Below are 12,849 nucleotides of genomic sequence, written 5' to 3'. Positions count from 1 at the left end.
AAATGGGCTCATTGAGTCAGTACAGATAAGACCTTGGAGAGGCTACGGCTGCTTTGAATACTCAGAATAAGATCTCTGACTGCACACTGGATACATCTCGGAAGGGCTAGCTCGGAATAACATCTCTGGGCGCAAATTGGATGACATCTCGGGGAGGCACACCGCCGTGAGTTCTCAGAAATCAGCTCCTTGAGCACAAGAAAGGACAACATCATAGAACGCAAGCATGGCAAAGCTAGTGTTAGACTGTAGAACTGCTTTGAAATTCATATGAGCTGTTCGCACTAAAGTAAAAAATACCATCACTTATGCGGATACCCCTTTGGTGCCAGCTGCAAGGCTGGAGCTGAACAACAACACCCTGATAACGACTGTGTTTAGTCTGTTCCTTCCCATTCCATGCAAGGCCACCTGGGTTGGCTGGAAGACTGTTTACTTAGCCTGGCAGGGTGAAGGACACTGTCTCAGCTGAACTATGGACACGCACACATACACTGATATGCACACACTCATCCCCCCTCCCTTTCCAAATGCCTTCGATGCTTATTCCCTTCCGATGCTGCACCCTTTACCCATCCCTGTTGCTTGTCATGTGTTTCTTTGGTGTATTAAGAGTTTTTTCATGTGCTTTGTGCAGAGGTGTTTTTTTCTGTTCTCAAACTGATCTCCCTGTTGGAGCTCAGTCTGGGGGGAGTTATTTTTTTCTCCTTATCTTTCCTCATGTGGTGCATTTTCCATTGTTATACCTCTCTGACCTGTCTTCCCCATGTGATGTTTGTGTAATGTATGTATGGTCGGAGGGTAAGATGGCGCCGCCATTGCGTGCAATAGGTCGGCAGCCTTATGAAATTTCCCCTTGTGGGACTAATAAAGGTATATCAAATCAAATCAAAGTGTTAATTGTGTTGTAAAACTTCCTCCATGCTCTTTCATATTTTAAAAATAATCAGCAATCATGACTTTGACATTGGGCGCTAACAATTAAAATCAAATGTCTGGTGAGCCTTGGCAAATATTTATATATATATACATTAGAGGTGGGAATCACCATATATCCCACGATACGATATTATTGCAATTTTTTTAAAATATTTTGCGATATTCAGATTCTGTACATAAAGGTAAACTTCATCAATATTCATTTTATCTAATATCAAAGTCTCGCACTCAGTCATTCTTTCATTTCAGTCAGTTTTATTGTTGACAAACTGAACGGTTTGTATTACAGTCTAGTCGAATTTCCCAGAGGAACCCACCCGAGGGATTAATAAAGTTCTATCTAATCTAATCTAGTCCAACTTAATTGAATGCAACCATCTGGTACAATTATAGCTATTCTGAACTATGCAATTTATGAAAACTATGCAGCCCATTCAGCAACTGAAGAATTTGAAAGTAAATTAAAACAAAATATAATTTTACATTAGATAAAAAAGTTTTAAACTTAATTAAAATAAAACATGTCTTAAATTAAAATAAGTAAACTGTCATGTTTATTGCTGCCAAAAAAAGTTAAACACATTTGGACAGTGAAGGAATGTCAGGATTCTTGCTCAGAAAAAGGATCAACATGCTCTGAAGTCAGAGCACAAAAACCTTTTTTGTAACAAAATATTGAATTCTGCTGACCCTGTATCGATACATTATTAGCAAACAAAATATCACGATACTACACAGTATCGATTTTTTTCCCTCCCCACCCCTAATATACATACATATATATACACATACACACACACACACACACATACATATATATATATATATATATATATATATATATATATATATATATATATATATATATATGTGTGACCTTGAGAGCAATTTTTACTAAAATGAAATCAGCTTGAGCTGTTATTGGTATCTATCATTACATGTTTTTGTAAATGTTTTTGTAAATTTTGGTAAATAATTTGTAAATATTATCTTGAAAAATTTTGTTGAAAAATCGTGAATGCTAATTTGCTAACAAAGACAGACAGACAACAGAAATTAACAGAACTGATTACATATTTCCTTCCCGCAGGAAGAGGTTTAGACGTAAAAAAAAAAAAAAAAGGAAATTGTGTAAGAAAAATAAAATGATTTGATCTTTTCACTGCCTGCTGTGTTTCCTCGACTCCTGAGCAAAGATAAAGAGTCAGTTCAGACCTGCAGTTGGTCCTTGTGGTGTTTTGAACTTGAATTCAGCCTGCTTTGTTTTTCATGTCTTCTCCTCCATCATCAGTTATCAGGAGAGCAGACAGTCAAAGTACAAGAATTCAAACAAACACAGAGATTCTACTTACAGAGCAGACACAGCACAGATGTTTCCTTCATTGTCCTTCTCACTCATTTGAGCTTTTTTTCATTTCTGTCACTGACACCAAGTAAAGCCCGCCCTCTTCCTCTGAGTCTGTGGTTTGTTCTTATTGGCACAAGAAATAATGAGTCCCCAACAGTGGTAGGAGACTCACCTTTGTTTTCATGTAAAGGTACAAATGCTAACATTATTTCACCTTATATCGGTAGACAGCTTTTAAAATCTGCCTGTCAGTTTGCCTGTCTCATAACTAAAGATGTGTTAAACATAATGACCAGCAGACATAAAAACCTGTGCAATATAAAAAATAAGCAGTGTTTTAAAAAGACAGCAGAATATGTATCCAACCTGCCTTTAGACAGTCATATATGCACACACATAACAAACTCAAGTTTCCTCTGCTCTCAGTGATCTGTAGTTTGGTTGATGAACAAATCCATTTCCATGTAGTGGACGTCCCCCTCAGTGAGAGAGGCAGATATGAGCTGAAACACAGGAATCAAACCAGGGACGCTGCTGTTATGGAGCTGAACTGGAACCATTCAGACACTGAGGCCCTCTGAACACATTTTAATTACAGCTGTGCAGAGACACACTGATGACCACTGTTCCCTCTAAGCTGAGCGAGTGAGCAATCGCACTGCTGACACTCCACGCACAGAAAATCAGCGACATAAAATAAATACATGTGTTTACTGTCACGGCGGGGTGCCGATGTGTGCGGAAACAGGACCCAAAAGCAGATGATGACGAGGAATAGTAATGATTAACAGAAAAGTGAACCTTTATTGCGATGACGGCAGGAAATGAACCAAGAGACCAAAGCAAACAGGCAAAACACTAAGAAACAAAACACTGAACTGACAAAACACTAAGAAACAAAACACTAAAGCTACTAAGACCAAAAACTATAACTATGACCGAGGTGGAAAAATAAACAGGCTATGACTCTGGTGAGAATAAACAGACGAACTGACAATGGCATGAAGAAAACAAAAGGCTTAAATACAGACATGAGGTGATCAGGGGAAGTGGCGACACATGAGGAAACAGCTGACTGACATGAATCTAATGACAGGACCAGGAGGAGTGAAACTAAATACAATGACCAAAGAACACATGACACTGTCAGAATAAAACAGGAAACACTAAAACTAGACATGACAATACAAACTTAACATACCAAATACGTGATGAATAATGCAAGAACTCAAACAGAAAACCCAGGAACAATAACTGCCTAAACTAAAGGCAAATAGGAAATACCACAAAACTAACAACATCTCAAAAAATGAGAACAATACAAAGAAAGCTCAAAGTGCTTGGTCGGAGACCCAGCCTGTGACATTTACTTTAATTCCAATTCAGGCTGGATTTTGTTTTTGTGCGCAGCGCAGATTTTCTGTGTGGGGAGTCCATGTCAGCAGTGCGCGATTGCTCACATGCACACACACGCTTAGAGGGAAAATTGCTGATGACTGACTGGAACAGTATGATTCACATTTTACAATAACACTGTCCTCACACATGTGCAGTTCCTGGTAAAGCCTGATGTGATGAAACAGACTGTGGAAATGGTGTCATACTTCTAATATAAACAATGGAAGAATTATTTTTCTTAAAAAAAACTTACTTAAATTAACACTGCCGATGATAAAATAACACGTAGGTTGCTGTTATTTCATGATACCCTCCTATTCATTCCATTTAATTTTTCTTCAGCATGTAGGTAAAATGTAACCTAAACCTACAGTTAATTGGTTTCATGGTCTTACTAGTGGATCTTAAACTATTTAACTGTTGTTATAAAGCAGTAGCTCTGCTGTAACCTCTTTCACCAAAAAGTTAAGTGGAGGTACAGATATTATTTTTTTCTCTCAAAGAGATAAAAGGCAAGCATCTGTATGTGAAATGTAACATATGTCCTGGAACAAAGTGCTTTCCCATATCAGTTGTAAGCAATTTGAATCCTATGAACAACATGTGACGTTGAGGACCACTAAACGTCACATGTTGTTCATAGATTGGACAAATATATATACTCTTGATGATAGGCTGAGCCCATCGTTGATTGTTTTTACAAGAGCGATTTATTCATTTATTTGCCCATGAGTAAGTTTGCTAATAACGATGGAGCCAATAGAATAATAATAATGGATTGCATTTATATAGCAAGTTTCAAGACCCTCAAAGCGCACTATTCATTCATTCTCACACACTGGTGGAAGCAGACTGACAGAAGCCAGGCTGTCATATTGTGTCCATCGGCCCCTCTTGCCAATACCAGTAGGTGAAGTGTCTTACTCAAGGACACAGCGACCGAGATTTTCCGAGTCAGGGCTCGAACCCGCAACCTTCCGATTACACGACAAACTGCCAACTCTTGAGCCACGATCGCCCCACAGAGAGTAGTCAACAGAAAAAATAATAATAACGCTGCTCTACAGGCACCCTCTTTTATCTGTGAGCAAATGCACCTCCTCAGAGCCCAAATGCTTGTTTATGGAGCTGGTAAAAGCCTAGCATACTCAGATGGATGGGGGATACCTACACGTTCATCTTCAGAAGTGGAACACTGCTTTGGGTACATCGTTAGGTTTACTTCTTTCATCTGGTTTAAAGCTAAAGAAATCCCATATTGGCAACTTTTCTTTTGTGATGTCAGCGTTAACGTGCCGTCATCACGACTGTGTTCACACCGAACGCGATAGAGGCGGCCAGAGCGTCAGGTTTACATGTAAAGTCAATGCAAAAGCAGGATGACACGCGATTGCGGGTCCCGCGAAAATTCGGAAGCTGATTTGCGTCGCGAAAATGCCAAAACGCATGAAACGCGCGTCAGTGTAGCGCATCTGGCGCGTTTGACTCGCAAAAAAAACCCAGCGCATGAGTTTTTGTGTTGCATTTTGTGCATACGTGTGTTTCGCGTCTTGTGCTCGAGTTGGAAAAATCTGAACTCCAGCGTCAAATCGCGCCGCGACAACCAATCAGGAGCCTGGTGACGTGGCTGTGACCTAGGTCAAAGGCGCAGATCCAGCCAAAGCCCTTTATTCTTCAATGGAGGGAAGGCTAATCAACGCTGTAGCAAACAACCTGGAGCTGCTTTCTGTATCGAGACAGGAATATAAAGGACGAGCTTGGAGGATGATATGTGAAGAGATCGGGCAACCTGGTAAGTTAATTTATTTCTCTTTTGAAAGTTTTCACTGACCCGGGGAAGCCGCACAAAAGCTAGTAAGCCACCGCTATTTTCCCACTGATGTACAAATACCGTTCTGCTTTTAGGCATGTTGTCATTTAAGAATATATTTTGTTTATTAATAAACAGCACACAGTGGTCCCGCTCATCCGTCACTGCTTCGCTTTTTCGCTGATTTTTTTTTTTTGCACAGTACAGCATTGCATTCTGCAGGCTGATTGACAAATCTCCTCCGTGTCTCCTGCGCTTGCCAAATTTATCACGTTTGGTTTTGATAACCATCACGTCCAATAGAAAAAAAAACAGCACAAAAACACCCATAACTATGACCCTCGTTCGGAAATAGACACCTGCACCCCGAGGGAAAAAGGCGCACGAAAGATGCAGATGAAGACAAACCGCGGCATAATAATACTTTTACGTTTTGCAATCTACAAAGGTTTGCACTTTGAGAATCAACTTGTGAGAACTGTGAGTAATGTTCATGTGTGTGTGTGGAAAAAAGTGTATAAAGTGCGTGGCCAGGGGCTAGTTATTCTGAGAACCCCTGCTGCAATAAATGAGGGACCACTGTATATACTTTCTCTATGATTATTGTATTAATGTCACGGACCCAGCTCTGGAGGACTCGGGGTCCGTGAGCAGTTTTGACTGTTGATATTGTTGTTATTATTATTTTGGTGATGTGTGTGTTTTTCTGCACTGTGCTGTGTTAGTCTGTGTCCCACTCATATGTATAGGCAGGGTATGGGTGTGTATGTCTGCGGGTGTGGCTGGAGGATGGAGCTCAGCCACCTGCAGGCCTGAGGGGTGTGGCCCTGTGGAAGGACTGGCCACACCTGAAGTTCATGCCACACCTGTTGGTGATCAGGGCTCGTCGGGGGAGCTACTTATGAGAGAGTTGGAGCTCCCACCGGCGCGGGATCATTAAGCTAAGACTCCAAGTCAGTGTGTAGCATTAGGAAGTGCGGCGTGTGTGTGTGTGTGTGTGTGTGTGTGTGTGTGTGTGTGTGTGCCTCCATACCGTCAGCTGCGGGTTCAGTGTTTAACGGCTGCTTCTGTATTGTCCTGCAGGTGAAACGAGGGACCAGAAGGGCAGCACGCACAGGGTGTGCAGTAACACAACAGCGGGGAGCACGAGCACAGACGTCAGAGGGAAGCACGCACATGGGGTTCGAGGGAGCAACGGGGAGTTATTGTGTTTACAGCTTTCCACTGTAAATAAAGAGCACTGTTTGCATCGCAGAGTCTGCGTTTTGGGTCCTCCTTTCCCCACATCCCCACGGTCTGCCCTCCAGACCGTGACAATTAAACCTGTTAACATTTAATATTGTCTTGATAGAACCAACTGATTCTGCAGCAGAGCATCCCCTGTTGCTTCTCCTGGCTTCCCAGTCCCACAGGTACAGCAAGCACTGATAGCTTTTTACTCGGTGGGATTGCCTTGTGATCAGCTTGACTAAAAAATCTACAACCAATCTGATTATATCCTGTTTTTTTTTTTGTTTTTTTTTCTTTTCAATGTTGAAATTAAAATCTAGTAGCAGCCTTCTCATTTCTTTGTGTTTTGTGCTGTTTTACAGGCCCACAGAGGAGGACGGCTTCGAGGCAGATGAGGCACGGGTCCCAGGACGGTCCATCGGTGGTGGAGCTGGCCACCCTGGTGTCCCTGAAGAGTCCACACCAGTCTCCAATGGAGCATTTCCTCCTCAGCCTTGTTCCTGCTCTGGAGAGCAGCTGGTCCTTTTTATTCCTCTCTCTCTGTAAATTCTTATATTTTATATATTTATGTTTAATGTTTTTCTGTTTGAGAATTTTAATATTATTTCAAATACATTTTTATAATGACTAATGTCTCAGTTCTACTACACAGCAAATGTTGGCACACGACTTGACACATGTAGAATTTATTTCATATTATACTAATGACAAAATATACTAATACAGTGGGATACAAAAGTTTGGGCAACCTTGTTAATAGACATTATTTTCCTGTATAAATTGTTGGTTGTTACAATAAAAAATGTCAGTTAAATATCATACAGGAGACACACACAGTGATATTTGAGAAGTGAAAAGAAGTTTACTGGATTTACAAAAAGTGTGCAATAATTATTTAAACAAAATCAAGCAGGTGCATAAATTTGGGCACCACAAAAAAGAAATGAAATGAATATTCAGTGTATATCAATGTGTGTGTCTCCTATATGATATATGGGGTGCCTTTGTCTGGACGTGCTTCCCATCCAGAGCTCCACAGCAGAGAGGAAAGTTCCAGCGCTCCTGGAATCCCTCTGTGATGGACCGCCAGTCTCCAGGTGAAGGCACAGCCATGAAGTCATCCACTACACAGTCCCAGATGGCCGTCGCTACCTGGGGGGTGATCTGGCTCACCGTGGACACACCGACTCTGAAACTGAACGCTTGGTCCTGAAGGAGTCCCCGGTGACAAGGAACCTGGACAAAATTGTTCAAAATTAATATTATGTGTACTGCAGTTACAAAATACATTATTCAAATTCCAAAATACTTTTGTGATGTCAGATTTAAATCACAAAACTTAAATCTTACATAAAACATTTTATAAGGATAATTACATAATATATATTAGATATAATATAAAACAATCAGTTGTGTTTTGTTTTAACTTTAACATATAATTTGATCGGTAACAACTTTTACAACTACAGTGAGCCAATCACTCATAATTCCTAAACATGTCAATCAGGTAGGAATGAAGTAAGAGATTAATAGGAATAAAGAGTTGTATGTTGACATGTAGCCCTTTCCTTGCTTAATTCATTGTTAATATTTTTGAAAGATTAACCTGTAATAGGACAGCATATCAAGATAGAATATGCTAGATAGACCCATATAACTAAAGATGAACCAAACTGTTCAGTTTTATCTAGCTCTCAGTTTTAAGAAAGGCTGGTGACCCCTGTTATAGAGTCTGACAGCTGCAGGAATTATATACAAATATTCATCTATACCAGCATTAAACCAGGTCTGAATAAAAAAAAGGAGTGAGTATCACAACAAAGATTAACCCACAGTGGTCCTCGTACCAGTTTGATATCAGCAAACACCGAGAGCATACACTGATATGACACCACAGCCATGCTATCATCGCAAACACTGATAACAGCATAAATTGAATTAAATCGGGACTTGATGAGACCTTTTGATTATCACTAGAAATATTATAAACAGTCGTCTCCATACCACAGTTTGCTAACAGTAAACACCGACGGCATTCATTGATAGCATAGCACATCCATGTTAGCAGTGTATAAATGGATAGTTTAGCATATATTAGCACAGGTATCAATAAAGGACTACGTATTAAACACTTTTACTAACCTCAGGCAGATGGCCAGGCGCTCTGCAGGTGGGATTGAGCGCCTGTAGTTGGTGTCTAGGCGGGCGATGCTTGGACCAACGCGGGACAGCAGATCCTCAAACTGGGCGAGGGAAAGATGGTGGTATCGCTGTCATCGCCGTCATCCAGGCGTAGCTCCTGGAGCAAGTGGTGAAACTCACCAAACTGCTCACACCTCTGGAGGACCTGATGGACCCAGGTACGGTGAGGGCGTCCTTTACGCCGCTGCTCTGCTCTCCACAGTAGATAGAGAAGGGAGACTCTCTCTTCAAATGCTAGCTCGACAGCTGCCATCTTGCAAAGATACCGTCTGGCACAACTTCCTCCCACATTCCTCTCACATTTCCGGTTCACGCGTGTCAAAATGTGCAATTTTGAGGCGCGATGGATTTTTCTTGGACACGCGTTGAGGTGCGAATGTGCATGCATCAAATTAGGGGCGTTTGGTACGCCGCGTCTATCGCGTTCGGTGTGAACACATCGTAACACGATTAACAATTAACCCACCTGGAGTGCAGACACAGTCAAAATCTCAGTCAGGGAGTTTCTGCGAATAACGACGTTAATCATGATACCCGCGTTAACTCCGTATTAAAGTGATTAGCACTGCCCTATTTTTTTTAGGGGGGGAATAGTTCGTCCATGTTTGGATTTCTGTGTTGTAAATGCATAAATCAGTCTGCGCATGCATGAATATATTGCCCATCGTCGATTATTGGACTGAAGATTGTTGGTTGGAAAATTTTTACATATTGCCCAACCCTAACACAGACTGAAATAAACATACTGAAAACCAGGTCTGTCGTCAAGAATGTCCTCTCTTTATCAACAGTCGGAATTCGTTCAAGTCTCTTTTTGGCAAAATACCAGCAACAGGGAGAGTTAGCCCACCATGCAGAAAGACTTTTTCAGTATATAGAAGCATTATAACCAAGGGCGTTGTCAGGGTTCCTGGGTCGTTGACCCAGTGATTTCAGTTTGTTCATGTTCAGTTTAGTTCGCCACATTAATGTTCTCACTTCCTGTCTTTTCCCCGTGTCAGCTTGTCCCCCGTGTCATTAGTCAGATTATGTTCAGCCCTGTACTCGCCTGTTTCCAATCACTGTCATCATTCAACCTGTGTATTTAGTTCCTCTGTTTCACCAGTTCTTTGTCGTGTCATTGATGTACATGTGATGATGTCGTTCCTGTCGTGTGTTCAGTTCAGTTCAGTCAGCCAGCCATTCAGTCGTCCAGCCAGCCAGCCATTTTCTACCTCTGTTCTGTTCATCCACTCCTTATAATAAACCTTCACCAGTCTTCACCTACCTGCGAGTCCTGCGTTTGGGTTCCTTCCTCCTCGCCTCCACACAACGCCTGACAGGCGTAGATTTGGTTTTGGCATTGGTAGGGACGGATGATTCAACCAACAAACCCTGCCCTGTTTCTTTTTTCCCCCTTTTTGTCTTTGCTTCTTGATAAAAAAGGAGAAATATACTTGCCTACATATGCTATTCTACATGCTTTTAAACCATTTAAAATTACAATTCATAGTTTTATATGTGAACTATATAATGTTAAATTTAACTAAGTATTTTAGACTTTAGTTTAAAACCAGCTCATAACCATAACCAGCTCATGTCTGCCTCTTGGCAGACATGAGCTGAAACACAGGAATCAAACCAGGGACGCTGCTGTTATGGAGCTGAACTGGAACCATTCAGACACTGAGGCCCTCTGAACACATTTTAATTACAGCTGTGCAGAGACACACTGATGACTGACTGGAACACTATGATTCACATTTTACATTAACACCATCCTCACACATGGTTTATATTTGGCCACTAGAGGGAGATGTTTATACATGTGTATTGACAATTTTATGTTTAACTGTACATAAAGATTGACTTAAAGACTTAATGAAAAGATTTTGCCAGGATGTTGTTGAAACAGTCTGTGAAAATCTTGAGTTTCAGAAGCTTCTAGATTAGGCTGTAATACTTCTAATATAAACATCCATCGATCCATTTTCTTCCGCTTACCTGGGGCCGGGTCGCCGGGTGGAGATATAATCTCTCAAGCGTGTCCTGGGTCTGGCCCGGGGCCTCCTCCCGTGGGACTGGCCCGGAACACCTCACCCAGAAGGCATCCTTGTCAGATGCCCGAACCACCTACACTGGCTCCTTTCGATGTGGAGGAGCAGCGGCTCTGCTCTGAGCCCCTTCCAAATGGCCAAACTTTTCACCCTATCTCTAAGAGAGAGGCCAGTCACCCTTCGGAGGAAGCCCGACCGCAATCTTGTTCTGTCGGTCACTACCCACAGCTCGTGACCATAGGTGAGGGTAGGGACATAGATTGACCGGAAAACTGAGAGCTTTGCTTTCACACTAAGCTCTCTGCGCCAGGTCTGTCCAGCGTTCTCCCCCGCTACCTGATCCAACTCACCACCAGGTGGTGACCAGTTGACAAGTCATCCCCTCTCTTTACCTGAGTGTCCAAAACATATGACCTTAGGTCTGGTGATACGATTACAAAATCGATCATCGACCTGTGGTCTAGAGTGTCCTGGTGCCATGGGCACTTATGGACACTCTTATGTTCGAATATGGTGTTCTTTATAGCCAAACTGTGGTTTGCACAGAGGTCCAATAACAAAACGCTGCTCGGGTTCAGATCTGGGAGGCCGTTCCTCCCAGTCACAGAAACCCCAACATACAGCAGCAATCCGAGGGGATACCAAAATACCCACCCCAGCCCGTTGCCTCTCACCAGGGACAACTCCAGACTGAGACAAAGTCCAGCCCCTCTCCAGGAGGCTGGTTCCAGAGCCCAAGCCATGCATTGAGGTGAGCCCAATTATATCTAGCCAGTACCTCTCAACCTTACTCACTAACTCAGGCTCTTTCCCCACCAGAGAGGTGACATTCCATGTCCCAATTGCCAGTCTTGGTAGCCGGGGATCAGTCCGCCAAGACCTCTGCTCCTGGCTGCCGCCTGGCTCACAATGCACCCGACCCCTACAGTGCCTCCTGCAGGTGGTGGGCCTGCAGAAAGATGGGCTCATGTCCCTTTTTCGGGCTGTGCCCGGCCTGTCCCCATTGACTAAGGCCCGGCCACCAGACGCTCACCCTCAAGCACCCTACCCTGGGCCTGGCTCCAGGGTGGGGCCCGGTAACCCTATCCCGGGAAGGGTAAACTATTCCCTCGATAGTCTTATCATAGGAGTCTTCTGAATCGCTCTTTGTCTGGTTCCTCACCCAGGACTAATTTGCCATTGGAGACCTTACCAGGGGGCAAAGCCCCCAGATAACATAGCCCCTGGGATCCCTGGGACACACAAACCCCTTCCCCACATGAATAATTTTTAATTAAGAAAAATGAAATTAAAAATTAAAAACTAATAATGATAAAATAGCACATATCTTGCTGTTATTTCATGATACCCTTCTATTCATTCCACTTAATCTTTCTTTAGCATGAATGTAAAATGTAACCTAAACCTATACATAGGTTACATTGGTTTTATAGTCTAACTAGTGGATCTCAAAATGTTTAACTTTTGTTATAAAGCAGTAGCTCTGCTGTAACCTGTTTTACCAAAAGGTTGCAGCACACTTCAAAATAGGATTTGTGACCGTTTCAAACTTGTCTGAGCTCCGTGCTGGTTCAGGAGATCCACTCTGGGTCACATGTTCATGAGTTTGTTACTTATCAATAAACACTAAGCTCTCTCTGTCTATATTTTATTATGCTCAAGCACAACTCAAAATAGTTTATAAACGTCCAACCTAACATGTAAAGATTACTTTAGTTTATATCAATTACAATCAATATATTTAAAAAATGTGGAGATGCAAGGATTCATATCTTTGAAGCTGCTACCAGAGTTCTGTTTTGTTTCTCTCATCTGCTTAAAATTAAGAGAAAAAAATACAATTAACGATACACAGTACAATGAGAGTTTATCAGCTAATTTCTTAG

General features: G+C 42.0%; 1 protein-coding gene and 1 long non-coding RNA gene across 2 annotated transcripts in view; one reads left to right on the top strand and one right to left on the bottom strand.

Moving 5' to 3' along the window:
* Positions 1–12,849, bottom strand: part of LOC309695300 (low affinity immunoglobulin gamma Fc region receptor II-like) — a 31,603-nt gene that overhangs the window by 3,909 nt on the left and 14,845 nt on the right. The window lies entirely within an intron of this gene.
* On the top strand, positions 5,333–8,037 carry LOC309701664. Its single transcript, XR_014275210.1, has 3 exons — positions 5,333–6,448; positions 6,579–6,907; positions 7,088–8,037. It is a non-coding gene; the product is annotated as an uncharacterized lncRNA (long non-coding RNA).

The sequence above is a fragment of the Aulonocara stuartgranti genome, assembly GCF_965226115.1.
Source record: "Aulonocara stuartgranti genome assembly, chromosome: 3".
NCBI classification, from domain to species: Eukaryota; Metazoa; Chordata; class Actinopteri; order Cichliformes; family Cichlidae; genus Aulonocara; species Aulonocara stuartgranti.
Note: the sequence above shows the minus strand (reverse complement) of the source record. Positions and strands in the feature narration are given on the sequence as shown.